Source organism: Taudactylus pleione, unplaced genomic scaffold (assembly GCF_031769625.1).
Source record: "Taudactylus pleione unplaced genomic scaffold, aTauple2 ptg000192l, whole genome shotgun sequence".
Taxonomy (NCBI): domain Eukaryota; kingdom Metazoa; phylum Chordata; class Amphibia; order Anura; family Myobatrachidae; genus Taudactylus; species Taudactylus pleione.
The window spans coordinates 2,587,258-2,606,509 of record NW_028284594.1 but is presented as its reverse complement, the minus strand read 5'-3'; the positions used below and the strand labels follow the sequence as shown (position 1 = coordinate 2,606,509).

The window sequence follows — 19,252 nt, the reverse complement described above, 5'->3', positions numbered from 1 at the left end:
GTATTGGGGTTAGGTGGAGGAAACACACAAAGATAGGACACAGGACACTTTCAAAAGAAGTCCAGATTGTAATAGACACACGTGATATGTATGACCTCAGCGCTGCAAGCCTTGAAAGAACCTAATGTGAGGGTACCAAATAAAGATAAACCAGAAAAAAACATATAGGAATTGCGCTGCCGGGGTATAATTAATCACTGTTTAATAAATGATTCCATATGGAATATCAAGGTATTATAATATCAATAAAAAACACATATAATAAAACAGAAAATGAATAGATAATAATGGAAATATAGAAATCTACACGTGTAGAATATTAGGAGACAAATATGAAACAAATAGACATACACAGAGTAACAGATATAATGTTTCAAAATGTAACCATGGTTAAATAACAATGTATCATCTCTAAAAAAAAATCAGCTGATAGTTAAAAAGTGGACAGTTACTCGTCCCGCGGGTGAGAACGGCTCCCGCAGGCTGTGAGGGCAGGGCGCTTTTTGCCCTCCTCCTGGAGGGCAGAGTGCTTTTTGCCCTCCAGAAGGAGGGCAGGGCGCCGCGCCCCGCTAAAACAGCCTAGCGGGAACGCTATAATACTGGCATAAAGACTTAGAGCGGAATTCAATTTTTTGCAGCCACCTACGCACCCGACGGAGCTATTCTATTGTTGCTTTTGTTGGGCGCGACCAGCTGCCGGCACTGGAATTTCAGCTCACACACCCCAGCGGGGTGCGAGCTGAGATGCGCGAAGTTACCTTTGGGCGCCCAAACGGCACTTTTCGCGATCGTGCTCAGCACTTTGGTCCAGTGTAGTAGTTTTACTTGGCTAAATCTGACCTCATTGGGTGCGATCTTCTAATCAATTGAATCTCGCCCCGCGATCTCCTGTCACTTTAGATGGGAGATCAGCGCGAGAAAACAATTGAATGCCGCCCAGAATGTAAATTAAACAGTAACTTATTTTTAATTCTGCACTCTAAAACTATTACATTAATCACATTTGAATTGTATACAGATACCGTTATAAATGTATAATATTTGCAATCTATACAGATACGGATGTAATACAATTTGCAGTGGCATCAAGACACAGCTTGAACTACTGTAAACGGCGCACATATTAATTTTCAGGGTAAACTACAGGATATTAGAATAATAGTCTTAACTATGTAAAGCCAATGTAAATTAAATACAAATTTTTTATTATTATTTTTACTCCACTTAGTTGATTTCTTCCATATTATTAAATACACTTTGTAGTTCTAATCTTAGCTAGGTTTTATTAATTTAAGTGTAGTATAAACAAACTGGGGCCTAGACGCACTGTTATTAAAAAGTAGCCCACTTTATTATTACATTGTTTATTATTAATGTTTGTCACAGTTGTCATTGCTGCTTGAAAAACACATGTTCTTGTTTTGGAATGGCTTTGCCACTTGTAATATTAGATAAGCAGATTGTATTCTTAGCTTTATCTGAATGGGAATAAAATTCCCACTGGCGCCAGTGAAAAAAGATATGGTTCTTGTTTACTGGCCAACAAGCAGTGACCAAAATAACCATGGCTATGTGTTATTTTTTGTTGGACTAGTAAATGTGAAGTAACAATCAAATACTGGCTATACTAAAAACCTCAGTCACTTGGAGGAAGCCATTTTGTTGGTGAAACTACTATTCATGATAATGTAGTCTGTCAATTAACTAGAAGTCAGTGACATCAATGAGGTACTTCATGTCCAAATATCAAAATGGCTGCTTCCATAAGGCAACAGCTATTTCTTTAAAACTCATGTTATTGCACCACCAACTGAAGCACAACAATACCATGAGTGGGTGATGTAATTATTGCCACTGCTTCCTGCGCACCCATTCACTGGACTTTGAGGAGGGCTGATGTACAAAGTCAAGAGGAATAGAGATTATGGACAGCACCAATGGGAAACCCTTTTCCACAGCCGGAAGAGAATAAGTTTCTCCCAACAATGCCCCAGACTAGAAATTTGGAAAACAGAATATCTCTGGCGCTGTGAAAGATAATAGTGAATAGGTTATGTCACATCCAATTTACAGGTGGTGTATCTGTGACACACTTAATGAAAAGAACAGGTCTGCAGATGAGTTATATAGAATAAGAGCTGCCTCACATATAAATATAGTATCTAATGATGTTTTATCCTGAACACAGGATGCGTGGATACAATCTAACTTAACCCTTATCTGCTGCATGTTAGTCTTCATAAAACATAAGAATTTTATTTGCAGAAGTTTTATATATCTATTCCATAATTTTTTCCTCCTTCAGATGATTTTATTGTTTTTTGTAGATTACCTCCAGTCTGTGTCTTTTACGGACTACACTGCTTTAGATTTCTGGTTTCCTTGTGTGCTTTTCAGCCATGTTTCAGCAAGCAAAGTAGATATTTTTGCTCTCCTTAAATATGACACCAAGCAGGTGTGTAAATACATTTGTATCCAATGCAAAGAGCAAAACGATGACATAACTAGTATGGAAATACCTTAACCCAGAGGACGTAGCCATTTTGTGGGTAGACCAAAACTCAGCCAAGTAATTTATGCTGTGATGTTCATTTTTAGTGAAATGATAAGCTATTGGTTCTGCCCACAAAATGGCCGCCTCCACTATCTCTAAGCAACGGATATAGGGGTCTATTTACTAAGCAGTGTTAGGAGACAGAGTGAAAAATGATAAGAAAGGGATAAGGTGCAAGCCAATCAGCTCCCAACTGCCATCTCACAGGCTGTGTTTGAAAAATGACAGTTGGGAGCTGATTGGCTGGCACCTTATCACTTTCTTATCACTTTTCACTCTGTCATCTAACACTGCTTAGTAAAGAGACCCCATAGACTGGCATAGAAGCAGGGTATATTTGCCTCTAGACTGCTGTTCTCACATTTAGAGAAGCATCATCACCAAGAGTACAAGCCAGTTAAAACTCCCGTGGCTTTGCTGCAGAGCATTAATAGCCACAGCAAATGCATGGGGATTCCAGCAAGTTATAAGCACGTTCTAACATAGGAGTCAGTAGAAGCTGGCAAAGAGCACAACAATGCCATGTTACGTGGAACATAGAGCAGTAAGTATCGCTGCTGCATGCAGGGCATAGAATGAAGTAGTGGTGGCAAAGAGTTCAGCAGGGTATGATGCTACTGGGCATAATGTTTGGCAAGATAATAGTGGATATTATTTAGATCCTATAGATTACGTTTCACATAGGCATTATTATTGCCAAAAAAAAACCCAAACAACTTTCATATATTTAACTGGGAATGATTAGTAATAGCCATTGGGATGTAATATGCTAGTAGGCTAATAATACTAGGGTTATTTTTTTTGGACATTATCACTGGGATATTCAGTACTATGTCATATCTTACCACTGGCATATGACATCATAATAAGCAATATTAATGTGTATATCGCATCTTGCTGGGTATTATCACAGGGATATTGCATCTTACAGAACATTATTATGGCATATCACATCTTACCATTGGCATATTACATCATAATAGGCAACACTAATGTGCGTGTCACATCTTTCTGGGCATTATCACTAGTATGTTATATTTCTGGTGCAGTATTACATTCTAGTGCAATCAGTACTGGCATATTACATCCTAATGTGCATTAACACTGGCATGTAACATCTTGCTGGTGTAATATTAGTGGCTCATTACATGTTCACCATTATTACTGGCTTAATATTTCTCACTGGGAATTATCATCACAGGGGTATTACATATTACATGTTCGGAATATTACCAGGGAAGCTACAACTTGCGAAGCATAATTATTAATTCTTTTGCTGAGTATTATTGCTGGATCTCATATCCGGGCATATCACCACAGAGCACATCTTTTAGCAGCCAATGCCCAGAAGAACAAATGGACAGATTCAGAATTGGGAGCAAAGCAAAAGAAAGCAAGAAACTTTGTACCTTGGCAAAGCAGTGTAAAAATAAAGCTGTCCAGCATGTGTGTGCTACATACAAAAGCAGCCAGTATTTAGCTACCCCTACGCGCAACCAAACAAAACAAAAAAAGCACCCCTTGCAGGACAACCTGGTTTGTTCCAAGTGCAAAGTGACTTACTTTCAGGCTGAGTTGGAAGCAAAGCAAAAAAGCATCTGCAAATTAGAGGGAAATGCTAAGAACTGTGCGACTTAGTGTACAGTAGTTTATGATGTCACTACGCAATAAATCATATAATCTGCACGTTTGGATGATGGATCAAAACAAAAATATGAGCCTATAGTGTGACTATATGATTGCTGTAACACAATTATACATATCTTTATTGCGGATTTAAGGTTTGCCATTGTCCCGAGTAAAGCCACCTGTCATCATGATGTGTATGATGGACCAGTCTGCAAGTGAAGCTGAATACAGCATAGAAGTCTGATTACACAGCTGATGACACATCAAGGTTGAAGGGACGTGGGAGTCAGAAGGCCATTTCCTGGATATTCCTGTGGCAATATCCCAAAACTTTATTTATTCTAAAGATTAAGTGTTATTATGGATGTGAAACTGACTGGTAACTTCTGCTGACAGTGGCTGTTTGAACAATATATGTTGTTATGAGTTACTAGCTTTTGCACAAAACTTCCACAATAAAAGGTGGAAATACTGTATTCTTTAACTTGATCATATAGATTATATATATAATTCACTATTCACTAGAATGATCTCTCATGAACAATTAAAAACAATGTAATAAGGACTAGAAGATCATTTATAAATGTGGTCCACCAAGAAAATCCAGAACTTCTTTTATGATTACTTATAAATGATTATATGGCTGTGTATGCATAGGAAGATTCAATTATTATATAGCTAATTGAATTTCTCCACTAACACCACCTCTCTCCACTAGTAGAACCACAACGGTACCATACGCTGGACCTGTATGTTTCAGGAGATACCCCACCAATGCCTGCAGTCAGGGAAGGTTTGAAAATAAATTACAAAAGTGCAAGACTTTTCCCTGGACACCATCTAAAAGTTAGAAATATAGACATTTTATTCTGGCGGTAATTAAAAAAAAAATTCCATGTGGTATGAGAGCAAACATTTAAAAAAAAAAAAAAAAAAAAAAAAAGCAATTTAGTGTGTGAATGGTAACTCCAACAAAGAAACATGTATGTTGTTCTATCATAGCCACTACTACAGTTATCATATCGACAAAGTTTTGCTTACATAAACTGAAAACTTGTAAATATTCATTTTTAGGATGCAGTTTATCTACATTCACTCAGTCAAAAAGTGTTTTGCTATATCTAGTGCATTTGATACCATTTGACTCATAGACCAGGTGTTCAGAGGCAATATGCAAAGCTACAAGGATACGTCCATTGCTGTAGCTAGGGTGCTGACACCGTGACGTGGGTTGTAGGTTCAGACAGTTATAGCCACATTTTCAACACAAACATGTTGAATATAAAAGGCAATAAGTTGAAAATAAATTGGAGGCATTGGAGAGCGGTCAAAGCAGTTGATTGTGTGACTGTAGGATTTGGACAGTTATCCTTTAAGTTATCTATTTTCCGTAAGTGGCCAGCCTTATATATTCATACAACTTAACAAAATTATTTTATTGAAATTTACATCGTTCTTTATTTAGATTTTTTTTATGTGCATAAAATAATGCTTACTTATTATATTAGTTTGAATATCACTGGTAAATAAGTGTCTCTAGATAAGGCGAGTGAATTTCAGCGCCACATGTTAAATATTTATGCTCAATCAAAACAAAACTCTAAAACCTTGGGGTCAATTCAATTAAGGGTGAGCGGGGCGACGCCATTGTAATGCATGGAAATGCCGGCAATAGCACGGGAGTTTGGGTCTGCGAACAAAAATCTAAGGGCGGAATTCAATTCATTCCAGCCCCTATCGCGCCCGACGGAGCTATTCTATTCTTGCTCCTGTCGGGCGCGATCAGCTGCCAAGCGCTACATTTCAGCTCGCAGCCCCAGGGGGATGAGAGCTGAGATGTGCGAAAAGTGACATGTTTGGGCGCCCAAACATCACTTTTCGCGATCGCACCCAGCACTTTGGTCGGGTTTAGCTGCTTTACGCGGCTAAACCTGACCTCTATGGGCGCGATCAGCGTGAAGAATGGCGGCAATTGAATAGCGGCCCGCGATCTCCTGTCACTTTAGACGGGAGATCCGGACCGTGTAATCAATTGAATTCCGCCCTAAGAGTCGGGGGCTACCGTAACTTATGCTGCAAAGCCGACTCACGGCTAATTGAAGTGACACCTTTGTGGTCATATTTGCAACATTACACAACTCATTTGTGTAGATCGTCTCTGGAAATTAAAAACACTCGGCCAATGGAAGTTACCTACTGCAGTTCAGCCACAAGGGTTAACAATTATTGGTCACCTATGTTTAAGAAGAGAGGTCACTATTTTTACCAACTTCCCGGAACCTTCAAGGTATTATTTATATATATATATATATATATATATATATATATGCAGAATTTTCAAGGCCACATGTGGAATCACTACAAAGCATGATTGTCAAAGTTCTGCATTTCATAAATAAAGCATCTCGTTCGACTTTTCTAAAAATCACCAAGAATATAGTGTTATTTTGCCTGCCATGAGCCCTTCTGCCCACAAGAGGCCAAATCAATGGCATACTAGACAGATTTGTCTTGTTTTCTCGTCTGTTGCGCTGTGCTGTCATTCCATATCATCACCATGTAATGACTTTAAACTATAATGATGTGTAAAGTACGTATATACGACTAGGACGCACCAGGAGACTGTGCAGATTAATTTGATATGTGACACTAGTATATCTGTGCGCAACAGAGTCTGCAAATGGAACCTGGCGCAAAAAAAAGCTGTGGCCACTGCATCATAGCACTTCCTATGCCAATTCAAAGACTCAGTCGCACACTGATATACAAGTGTCGCTTGTCAAATTTATCAGCACAGCCTCCTGTCGCTTCCTAGTCGCAAATTTCGGGGAAAAAAAATAAAAGACGTCCGGCGCTAGCAGAGTCTCATTGCCCAAGGCGCGCCAGAAGGGGCTGTTTGGCGCTACTGTAGTAGAGTTGAGAGAAGTAACTGAACATTTTGCTATGAGGCCTTGAAGCTCTAGTTTTCTCCCTAGAAAGTGCTATTGTAGTGCTATATTACAATGGCCTTTTTTATATTAGAATTATACATTATTTATATGGCACAAGTATATAAGCAAAAACAATAAAAAGTGCACTATTAGTCACGATGTCCCATGCATTGTGCATAAATATAGCAATTTTTTGAATGTGGACCCTATATGCTTTTGCCCCTTCATCTATGTCCCCCTCTACCATTAGATTGATTGTAAATGAGGTGATTTGTTAATTTCCCCTGGCATGTGTCTAGTTTACCTATGTGATGAACACACCACTATGTAGCATTGTCCCACTCTTCATTATGCTACTGTATGCAGGCACCGGTAAGTAACTGTGCATTATAATCACACATGGGGAACTAGTACTAAGGCGATGGTGCATCTGGCAGGCAACAGGTTACAGAACAATGAAATGCAGATGGGAAATGAGCAATTAACTCCTCAAGGTCAGAGAAGCCCCTAAAAGTGATCCTAAACCAGCAGCCCTGATACCATGTGTGACTACTGGGTACAATGGACACTTGATGACCACCACTTACACACAAACACACACATGTATGTGTGTAAATATATACATGTATGTACTGGCCCCTGAAAAGAACAGACATAGGGCAAAACATCAAGTTTTCCTACTTTGTTTCATTACAAGGAGTAAAAACACTTCAATCTACTGAAAGCACAGTCAGGCAACATGTGGCTCTACAGCAGTTGTTGATCTATAACGGCCAGCAAATTCTGCCAGTCAGAATCTGGGACTTGTAGTTCCACAACAACAGGAGAGCCACATGTTGTCCACGTCTGCATTAAAGGGTCTAAAGACAAATCTTAAATATAGGTTACAGAGAATGTTATGTACTCCTTAGCCCAAGGGAGGCATACAATGTATCATATTAAGTAGCGAGTAAGCCCCGACACCTAGAGAAGGGCACAGAACTCTCCCTGGCTGATCAGTGTACTTACAGAGAGCTGGGTCTCCAGAAGGCAACTTGGATGAATAAGTGAGAGACAGGCCAAGGGTGCTGCTGGCGTTCCAGGCTGTCAGCGACAGCCCCACAATTCTGGATACTGGGCTGCAGTGGGTGTTTCCTGTGTCTGCTGTAATCCAATACTAGGGTTATGATGTCACCCATCCACTTACTCAGCCTCCATCGTGCACAAAAGATTTCTTCTCCGTATACTATTTGCTTTCTTTAGCTTTGCATTGTCACCTCAGCTCGCAGCCACATTTCCTCCTGTGTGCTTTTCACTGATTTGTGGATCATATGAAACCTCCTGTTATGGTCTGTACAATACAAACCATATGGGGATGGTCTAATATCTTACACAGCACTTACTGACTGCAAGTACTGTACATACAATACAACAGTATATGGACAGACAGCCACTTCTGGGAATTATTACTAAAGTGAGAGTTTTTAGAAGTGAGTTTTAAAAGTGATGTTGCCCATAGCAACCAATCAGATTCTAGCTATTATCTTCTAGAAGGTGCTAGTTAAATGTGAAGTAGAATCTGGTTGCTATGGGCAACATCACTTTTGAAACTCCCTTCTAAAAACTCTCACTTTAGTAAATTTACCCCTATGTTGTGAAGCCTAGTCTGGCCACACACATTGTTATGTTATATCAGAACACTGCAGAAAATTGTCCTGAAATGTCATTGTGTGGGTCACAAAAAAACAAGTCTGGTAATAATCTAAAATTGACTGGATGGTTATGGGACATGTTGGTAAATATGAGCAGAAGTAACCGCTATAAGACTTTGTGGGAGTGCTTGAACGTGAAGTTGGAGTGAGTTTTGTTGGAGCCAGGAGAGTACTCAATCTACAGCGTTGCAGAATATGTTGGAGCTATATACACAAAAGCATGAAATACAGTACAACTGATCCCCTATTTCTGTGATTATTTACAGCAAATCAGGCCACAACAGAAGGGGCAAATCATTAAAAGTTGTCATTTCAAACAAGATGTATACAATTCTAATTAGTAAGATGCATCTGTGCCTGCTATTATGCACTTTTGTCATGGACATTAGCACTTTGTTTGGGTGTACAATTACCTATATAGCATGTTTAATACACATAAATCAGTATTTTAATTAAAAAAAAAATCATCAATAAATACAAGCACTTTTAAAAACCAAGGCAAACCTTTGCCAATTTTGAAATGTTGCTTTAAAATACAGTATAGAAATAATCCCTAAGGCTGGGTCCAACCATCCAACTAGTTGATTGGTTGGAATGAAAATCTGGTAACGTACAGAATGGGAGCAAATGATGATCAGCAATTTGCTCCTAAATGCCAAAAAAACAGATGAAAATGGACGTCAGACAAGTTTGTTAAATGTTTGATCTAAACAATTTGTTCAAACAACAGTTTTTGTCAATTTTCTGGCGTTTGGGAGCAAATTGCTGATTGTCATTTGCTTTCATCCCTTACCAGGTTTTCATTCAAACCAATCAACTAGTTGGATGGTTGGACAGAAAATCTTTACATGTGTATGCACCTTAAGAAAGATCTCCCAATTTCTTTGGAAAAAACATTGTGAGTGTGACACACACAAATATATCATGACAAACAGCTTCACAGCAGATGGCACGATACGATGAACTACTCATGGCCATGCGAAAACAGGGGTACACATTATGCGATCCGCACAATATATTGTATATCCAACTAAAGGGAGCGATTTAATTCAGCGCAATGTTGAATAGCATGGCGGGAATGAGTTCTATTCAATCAACCGCGCTGTTAACCTTGACTACAGGATTTCTGCTCACACCCTTCTGAGGTGCCAACAGAAATCTAACTAAACTAGTGCCCCAGTGCTGTTTTCGGGCTTAGCACATGTGCTGACAGCATCGCGCCCAGCATTTAAGTCGGAAAAATGCAGATTACCGCGAGTAAAACACCCATCTTAAGCCGCAGTAACCTGCATCTCCCGACTTAAGTGCAGGGTGCGATGGGGACAATTGAATAGCTCCGGAAACTCATTCCCGGCGCAATTCAATTCAATGCGATGTTGAATAGCGCCAGGCATTCATTCCAGGCACTATTCAAATTGCACTGAATTGAATCGCCCCCTTTCAGCCATCCCTTAATGTTAGTGGTATTGCAGTCAAAGACGGATTCCCTAGGCATTCTACTAGGATAAAAAGATGACTAATCCTCTGCAGCTGCAGGAAGAATAGTGACTACGAGCTACTTTCTGATTTTTATTTATAAACTTTACATAACAAAACAAAAATATACTACATACACATAATGTCACATAACTCTGAAAATATTAGAGCTATTTCACACCTGCCGGTTTTGGCCGGTCAGCAAAAAAACAGACTTTTTTTTGCCGGGTGTATAATTTAATTAAACAAGGAATCTGGTGGGTCCTTTCACTCGGCACGGGCATGGCACAGTTGCCGTCAACGGCATATCTATAATGGGTGCAGGGTGTGCGAGGAACACGGGCCCCTGGGTCCAGGGTGGCCCCGCACCGCACACCCTGCTCCCATAATATTACTTATCTATAAGGAGTACCACGTCGGCGTGGGGGTCCAGCGCTGTAAAATGGCCACGGTGGACATTTTCCCGTCTTTTGCGCATGCGCAGTACAGGGAAAATGGCAGCCGCAGCCATTTCCCCGGTGACCTGTGCATACATTATAGACTCTGGGCACACTCTAGTGCCCAGAGTCTATAACTCCGGAGCTGGCCGCGCACAACTCAGTGCGCTGCCGGCCAGAGAGGAGGGGGCCCATGTCGGAGACTGCACACGGGCCCCCTCTTCTCTAGAAATGCCCCTGGTCGCCGTGTTACAGCCGGGAATATCCACTGAGAAGGATGGCTGCCGTGCCGTACCTGCAAGCCAGTGGAAAATAGGAAACAATGTTTCCTTTCACACACACCATCCGGCGTGTACTACTGCTGCTGCGTATGCCCAGTAGATGAAGTTAAAAAAAAAAAAAAACCATTAAAAACGGCTCAAAGCCGCTGCAAGTGAAAGGCACTTCGTGCCTGAAATAAAAATAAAATAAAACAGCCGGCTTCTAGCCGCTTTATTTCCTGCCGGGCAAAACCGGCAGGTGTGAAATAGGCCTTACGGTCGCAGTAGAAAATCTACAGTCTGTTATTTATCACCTTATGCTCTACTGTGCTTCAAGCCAAGAGCACAAACCACAATCTCCTGTTAACGCAAGTTTTATATAAAAAAAAATAAAATAAAAAAAAATAATGTGCTGTAATCAACAGAAACACAGCCACAATTACTAAAGTATGCAATGGAAGTTGATGACAGTTTGGTTGCTATATGCACTGCGTTAAAACCCTCGCACTCAGCTAAACAAAACCCATATTTGTTATTTTACATGATACCAATGTGGTTTGACAATGGGAATGTATGGTGTATGTTACACAAATTCTGCGCTATACCAGGATTGGTCGTAGATACAATTGCAATGCTCTCTTGACACAGGAAGGATATTCATTTTCATGCCTCTTTAAATAAATGGAGCTCAACTCTATTATGTGTATCTGATGCAGTGACATGAGTCAGATAATCCACTGGCTTTGCATAGTCGCTACCAAGAGGAAGCAAGTGAGCAGCATATGACAGCTGGGAGAGTTCCCTTGGGAGAAAAACAGACTTTTCGCTACACTGGCCAAACATGATATATACAAATAAATGTAGCTTTAGGAAGCAAGGAGTTAATAATCACACTGCTGTGCATACATAGGAAGCATGCAGACTGTAGACATGGATGATATTTTGTAGTAATACAGGTTGAGTCTCCCATATCCAAATATTCCGAAATACGGAATTATTTTGGCATTACTGAGATAATGAAATCTTTGATTTTTGATAGTTCAATGTACACAAACTTTGTCTAAGGCACAAATATTGTATAAAATTACCTTCAGGCTGTGTGTATAAGGTGTATATGAAACATAAATGAATTTCATGTATATACACAAACTTTGCTTGAGCCACAAAAATATTGAAAATAGTGTATAAAATGACCTGCTGTGTGTATAAGGTGTATATAACACATAAATGCATTCTGTGTGTATATTTAGGTCCCATTCCCAAGATAATTATTATATGCAAATATTCCAAAATACGGAATATTCCGTTATCCAAAATACCCCTGGTCCCAAGCATTTTGGATATGGGAGACTCAATCTGTATTGGTTCTTTTCTTATTTTTTTTTTTATAAATTCTTTATTTTCAGAACAAAAACACATTTTTGTAACAGAAAATCAATACATAACATTCTACTATATAATATAGAAAAATATCAAAATATTCAGAAAAAAGAGATAAAATAAAAATATATGCATTTATATATATTTAGACATTAACATACATATACAGACATAACCTTACTTACAGACATCTGTTTAAAAAAAAAAAAAAAAAAGAAAAATACATAAAATAAAATACATAAAATAAAAATAAAAGGGTGGAATAACAGAGAGAGAATAAGACAAGGGGGGGAAAGGGGAGGGGTCGCAGATAGACCCTGAATGCACCGATATCCGAAATAAGACCCCAAAATTTTTTTTTATTTTTTTTTCCCCATAATTAAGAATGTGGAATGAGGGCTGCATATGAGGCAGAGGATTTAAAATCAATCCAATTGGACCAAATAGCAGTAAACTCAGAGTGTTTCTCAGGGGCTGAATAGAGAACATCATCCATTGTCATATAAAATTCACGACGTTGACACCATTCCCAGACTGTAGGAGGAGTCCGGGAGCGCCAATGAACTGGGAGTACAGCCCTTGCCACATTATTAATATGACTAAGGAGGGACTTTTTATAAAGAGAGATCGGGTCAGATGTATGTGAGAGTAACCAAAAATCCGAACCAGATGGTACAGTGAAGCCTAAGATCTCCGAAGCCAAGGCTATTATTTTACCCCAGAAGGGGATAATTAGTGGACAATCCCACCAGATGTGCATCATCGTACCCGTTTCCCCAAGACACCTCCAACAGATAGGGGATACCGTGGGATAGCATTTGTGGAGTATGACCGGGCAACGATAACATCGTGTCATGACCTTATATTGCGTTTCCAAAACCTCTAAACTGTTGGAACACGCATTAGTGACTAGAAACACTCTGTCCCAATTGATATGTATATCTTTTTAATGAAATCTCTATCCCAGGCCTTTACAAAAAGAGGGTCACCAGTAAACATGTTATGTAATAAAATCTTATATATACCCTAGATTATATGTGTAGGAGGTTGCCTCTTTTTTTATTTTAATAGGAACAGGCAGAGTGTCTCCAAAAGGGGGCAAGAGATTGCACCACTCTATGGGCATAATCACCCCATGCTAGAGGCGAGGCTGTGGCACAATGCAATATGTCTGATCACCATGGGGTTGTCCCTAGAGCTTGTGAAGAACTAGGCCACCATAAGATTCTGCTTTGAATTTTCATGTGTAGTGTGCACCAAGGGCTGGTGTGCAAGGAGCTTGATAAACGCATTGAGCGGGAAACACTTCGGATGGCAGGCTCCCAATGGTCTGTAGAAGAGCTCATTTGCTTATGCACATACTATTTCTGTCCACTGCGCATGAACAAGTGTTGGTTACATGCCATTGTAGATTCATCAAAATGTCCACCCGTGGTTTGTGTATGCTGATCACTATTTAAGGGATTCTGGGCCTGATTCAGAGCCGGACGCTCTGACCAGAGCGCTCACTCTGAATCAGGGCCCTCCTATCTAAAATTGGAGCAGCCTCATGGCCGCTCGCAAAGTTGTGGGTGACCACCCACAGCTTATGCGAACGGCCAAAAAGATGGTCGCGATGGTCAAGACCATCGCGACCATCGGGCTTGCAACGAGACCCTGTGGTAGGGTCTCGCTGCCGCAAGCCCAGGAGTGCTTTTGGCTCTATCAGAGCTTCCGTCGTGCGTATGTGCACTAAGGCACCATCGACCCGCTTGCGAGCGTTCAGCGCTCGCGAGCAGGTCTGAATTAGGCCCTCTATTTTTAGAATATAGCATTACTCTAGCATAACATAATATTAGAGTAATACTATAAGTACAATTCTAATTTCTTCTCTGCAGTTATTTGTGACATTAGATCTTGAAATCATTTGGCAGTGTTACCCTGTGGATTTCACTTTACTGTGTGGATCAACAGAGCTTCTTTAAAGAGCAGATCTGCTTAAGCCTCTATTTATAGTCACTAATACACGTTCTTATATTTACTGTGTGCTCTTCTGGTTTGGATCTACTGAGGCAATGAACATTTCAGGACCGCATTTCTTTATAAAGACCTAACTTAGCATCTTTTGCTGTAGTCGCGCAGTATCAGCCATTCCCCTGGTGTATAAGCGGGCGACTTAATGTGCAACTGAGACATCCATTTTGAGCTCCTTTAGATGAAACAATACCGCTTGGTGCATCTTTATATTTTAAAAACAGATCACACCATCGAAACTTGCACCTGATTCATGCTACAGTACATCATTGCTGCAGTCTCGCTAAACAGCTCCACTTGGCACACCATGTCCCGTGCTACTCTGCTAGCGTCCGGCGTCTTTTCCTGCGTTTAATTTTATGATGAAAAAGCTTCTTAGTCACAATGCAATGTAAAAAGGACGCACCAGGAGACTCTGCTGATTAATTTGATATGAAACATATCTGTGTGCGATTGAGTTTCTGAATCTACATACAAAGTGTTACGCTGCAGCAAGTTCCATTGTGCTTCGTATACAGACTAAGACGCACACAGATATAAAATTGTTGCATATCAGCACAGTTTCCTGTTGCCTCCTAGCACATCGCATTGCAACCAAGACGCATTTTCGTCAAAAAAAGATCCAAGTGGCTAGCAGTCGCACAGGAGCTGGCATCTTGTGCCACGTGGCGTACTGAGGCTAGACGTATGAGGACACGTGTGGGTGCAGAATCTTGATCAGAGTATGGCCTCCAATGTAAGCGATTCAGTGTCTAAGGGCCTAATTCAGAGATTTATGTAAACCCAATGTTTACGGATATCACCTGTGTTTAGATATCTGCACATTGCTTCTCTGTACACTTTCATCTACTCCTTACAAGGGTACATAACACTTGGTTGGTTGCTGACTCCCTGCTGTTAATTTTGAGTGTTATAATCGGTAATGCAGCAATATGTATAAACCATGTCATAGTCCTGCATTGTATTGTGGTGCATACACACGGTCAGATTTTCTGTCAGATCTGAACGATAACGATTTTAAAAATCGTTCAATCGTTCATATCTGAAAGAAAATCTGACATGTGAGACTGCAACGATGAACAATGCGCGTTCCTGCATGTCAGATAACGATATCTGTTGCAGTCAGATTTGGACGATTCCATTCATTTTAATACAGTCTAAAATCGTTCAATACGTTGGTAAAATCGTTCATCTGACATATCTGACGTGTGTATGCACCATAAAGGTGGGTACATACCTGACATATCTGCAGATGATGGTCGTTCATACACACTGAACGGCCATCATCTGCTTGTGCCCTCGGGTCCCGGCGTCGTGTCCCACCCCCTCCTTGCGGCTGCCACTGTATGTGTATGAGCGGACTGTATCCCGCCTGTACACACTTGCCAATGGACAGATATGTCTGCGGACATATCTGTCCATCGGCTGTGCAGCACAGCTAAAGCGATATGTCGGTGAACGCCGACGTTCACCGACATATCGCGGGTACACACTGGCTGACGAACAGCAGATATATTGGCCGATCACCCAGCATAAAAGTCACTGTTTTTTTTGTTCACTTATTTGTAAACATACTTTGTGAGGCGCTGCGGAACACTTGTGGTGCCATATAAATAAAGGATAATAATATTAATGTGCAGAAGCTGCACTGCATATGTGCAGATTTGGGTCTGCAATGTCATCTGCAGTGCCCTAACGCTGCAGCATGATTGACATGCTGCTGGCATTTGGGGGCAGCGACAGGAAGCATCCCAGAAAACGGGGACCTGGAAGCAGCATCACTGGTCACAAAGTTGATCCGATGGCTGCGTCTTTGGACGCAGCATCGGATCGGAGAAGCCGGCAGTGGGCGTCTTTTAACTCGCTGCCTTCTACGGTATTTGTGTAATATAACAAAGGTGCAGCGGCTGTGCTAACTGCATCCATCTCTGACTCCGGTTCTAAGTTCGCAACTATAACACACCCATAAGACGGTGCATCTCCAGGCTTCTGAGTAACCAAGTCCCAGGAATACCAAATACATTTTGAAGACTATGTGCCTCAGTCATTTCTGCGACTCTGTATGTGCACACTGTGGGATACTACTTTTTAGCTACTTGGATGCATGGGCAGTTGAAAAACACGGACCACTTACGCCAATTTAAAACAAACTGGGCGTCTGTAAGCTGATTGCAGCCTCTCTCTTTGTAAACAAGCACAACTTTGTAAATAAGTCATAACCTAAAGTTTGTAAATCCTGTCTAAAAATAATTATTGATCATCATCATCATCATGCGCAGGTAGGAGATGAAGATGAGATGGGCCATTGCACGCCCTGCAGGAAAGTAGAACACCATACTGAGATGGCAATAGGTTATTAACAAAAGCAGCTTTTCTGTCACAATTCAGTGTACTGTAGGTTGAAGTCAAAGGAACATCAATTATTCCCTTTAAGGAAATGTGAATCTTTACATTCAGAGCCTCCCGAAAATCGGTTGTCGCTCCCAGCCTCTCAGAAGTGTGGGCAAGTCTCCCGGCCTTTTAATTGCTGTCACTGCAAATGCTGATGTGACATCTCACAGACTAGCTGTAATGCCCGGCGTTATATGGCCTTTATTTATTTTCGCTTTGTCTCCCACCCTCTTTCCCTGCAACACTTTTCCCCACCTCCCTCCCTCTCTCTGTCTTCCCCATTCTCTCTTGCTCACCGCAAAAACTTTCTTTCCACCTCTCCTTTGCCCTCCCCCGTTGCCTCTCTATATCGCCATCCCCCACACACTGTCCCGAGCATGTGATTACTCCTTTTAGTCAAAGTGCCTTGCAGTTCCCAATCAAGCGACTTAGGGCCAGAATCAATTAGCCGCGAAAAGTGTCGCTTGAAAACAGGCGAAAAATCCAAAATCGGCGAAAGCTTTTCTCCAAAGTATCTCCAAATTCAATTCCAGGACGATTTTGCCTAAGTGGAACTCAATGCAATGTAATAAGTGGAAAAGTATTTCCATTGAATAGCAGGTGAAAAGTGCAAAATATTTATTTTGGGGTGCAAATGTGGGAAAAAGACTCAGAACCCTTGGGACAGCCCCCCAAAGGACAAATCAGCCAAAAAATAAAAAAAACACATTACCTCAGAACACCCCCAAAAAAAGTACTTTAATTTTAGTGGCGGAAAAGTAAAAAGTGGGAGGACAAACTTAAAAACTAGCGAAATGGGGTTATTGGGGTGCTGTAAGCAGGGGCCAAGTGTTTTTGGGATTGCAGGTGCATGTAGGAGGGTAGTTTTTCACATTTTTGCAAAGTTCACTTTCGATACACAAAAATATGCTAGCATCCATTTTCAAGTACCCCAAATTTGACAGGACTATTTATTTTCACCCCAAAATACTGTTTTCTAACATTTAACAGCCCTTTTACAAACAAGCTATTAACACAAATGAATGGCACAAAGTACCTGTATTAGGGCTAATAGTACACATCTGTAATGATTTCCAGTGTCAGTGCATCTTATTTTGGGGTACAGACTGATTCCCCCAATCTATTCAGTACTTTCCACCTGTTCCGCATTCGCCGCTTTCCGTTTTGGAATTGAATTAGGCGAAAAGTAGGGACGCGCACGGAAATTTTTCGCCTCTGAAACAGGTGAATAAGGTGGAAAGTCTGACAGGTGAAAAGTCTGAGACTTTTCGCGGCTAACTGAATCCGGCCCCTAGAGGCAGTCCTTCAAAATATCTGGGATCTATTTAACAAATCTGTAATTTATAACCATTTCGCAGGGAAATCTGTGTACAGAATAAGTACTCTGGTTGTATTTATTGAGGCCTACAGAACAGACTGATCTGTGTGTCCACTAAATATAGTGCCTATTATTTTCATCTGTGCATAATGTCTAAACCATTGACAATTTGGCATCCATGGGTGGGACTGGATAGGTCACAGATGTGGTCACTCAGCAGCCTTGCTGAACAACTGGATCACTGTATGAATCTGAAGTATGGGAAGCATTTCCCACATAGAATGTGTGCCTTGTGTGAAGAGCCGAGAACATAGAAAAATATTTTTAGAACAATTTGACTTCAAATCTAGAAGTTGAGGCAGCGTTGGCAGCAACTGTGCCCCAAATTGCAGGGGCAATTTTGTTCATCAAAAAAGCTACAACTGTCTACAGATGCGGGTCGGTAGCATAAGCACTTTGCATACATCACATACACTTAGGTTCCAATATTTTAAACCATTTACTTTATACACAAAAAATTACCTTTTATATTAGACATCAATAAAACTGCTCAAATCTCTCTAATACAACAGAAACAGCTCACATTCTAGTGGGGATGCGAGCACTATCTCGGCGCATGGGATGCCGGCGCTTAGAATACCGGCGCCGGAATACCGACCGCCAGCAATTCGATGGCAAGTACTGGGGTTAGGCACTAAGGGGGCAGGGTTGGGTTTAGGGTGTGAGGGAGGGGGGAGGTTAGGTTCCTAACCCTGTCGGGATGCTGGCTTCGGGATTTTGACCGCCGGCATCCCATACCCAACCGTTCTAGGGTATGGAGACATGCACACAAATCATAATATATGCCCAAGTGACAAGCAAATCACCAAACAGGATCAGTGGAGCATTCACACAAACAATCAAACACAAACCGTTCACTAGTGTAGTACAGAGACCCGACCCTGGTAATCACTAACCTTCTACCCTTTTGGCGCCCCTGGCCCGGGTCCACATGCAAAAAATCAGACCTTCTCAGGCGTTTATGCATCTTTGTTCATGTCTGCATCTGTTTGCAATTGCATGGGCATGCCCTTATTGTACCCTCCCCAACTTAAGCTGGGTACACACCAGGTAAACAGGTGGTGCATTTGGCCAACTTATTCAACAATTGGTAAGTGCATATACACTTGCCAA

The 19,252-nt window shown here is 41.0% G+C and overlaps 1 protein-coding gene across 7 annotated transcripts in view; it reads right to left on the bottom strand.

The window, feature by feature from the left end:
* The window catches only part of PKIG (cAMP-dependent protein kinase inhibitor gamma), a 175,956-nt gene that overhangs the window by 97,653 nt on the left and 59,051 nt on the right, over positions 1–19,252 (bottom strand). Inside the window, exon 1 of one of the 7 annotated variants that reach the window (XM_088476758.1) lies at positions 8,122–8,383. The exons of 5 other annotated variants lie outside the window; for them this stretch is intronic. The gene's annotated coding sequence lies outside the window, so the exon portion shown is untranslated. Of the gene's footprint in view, positions 1–8,121; positions 8,384–19,252 lie in introns of those variants that run through there. One more of the 7 variants, XM_088476754.1, reaches the window with a different exon arrangement.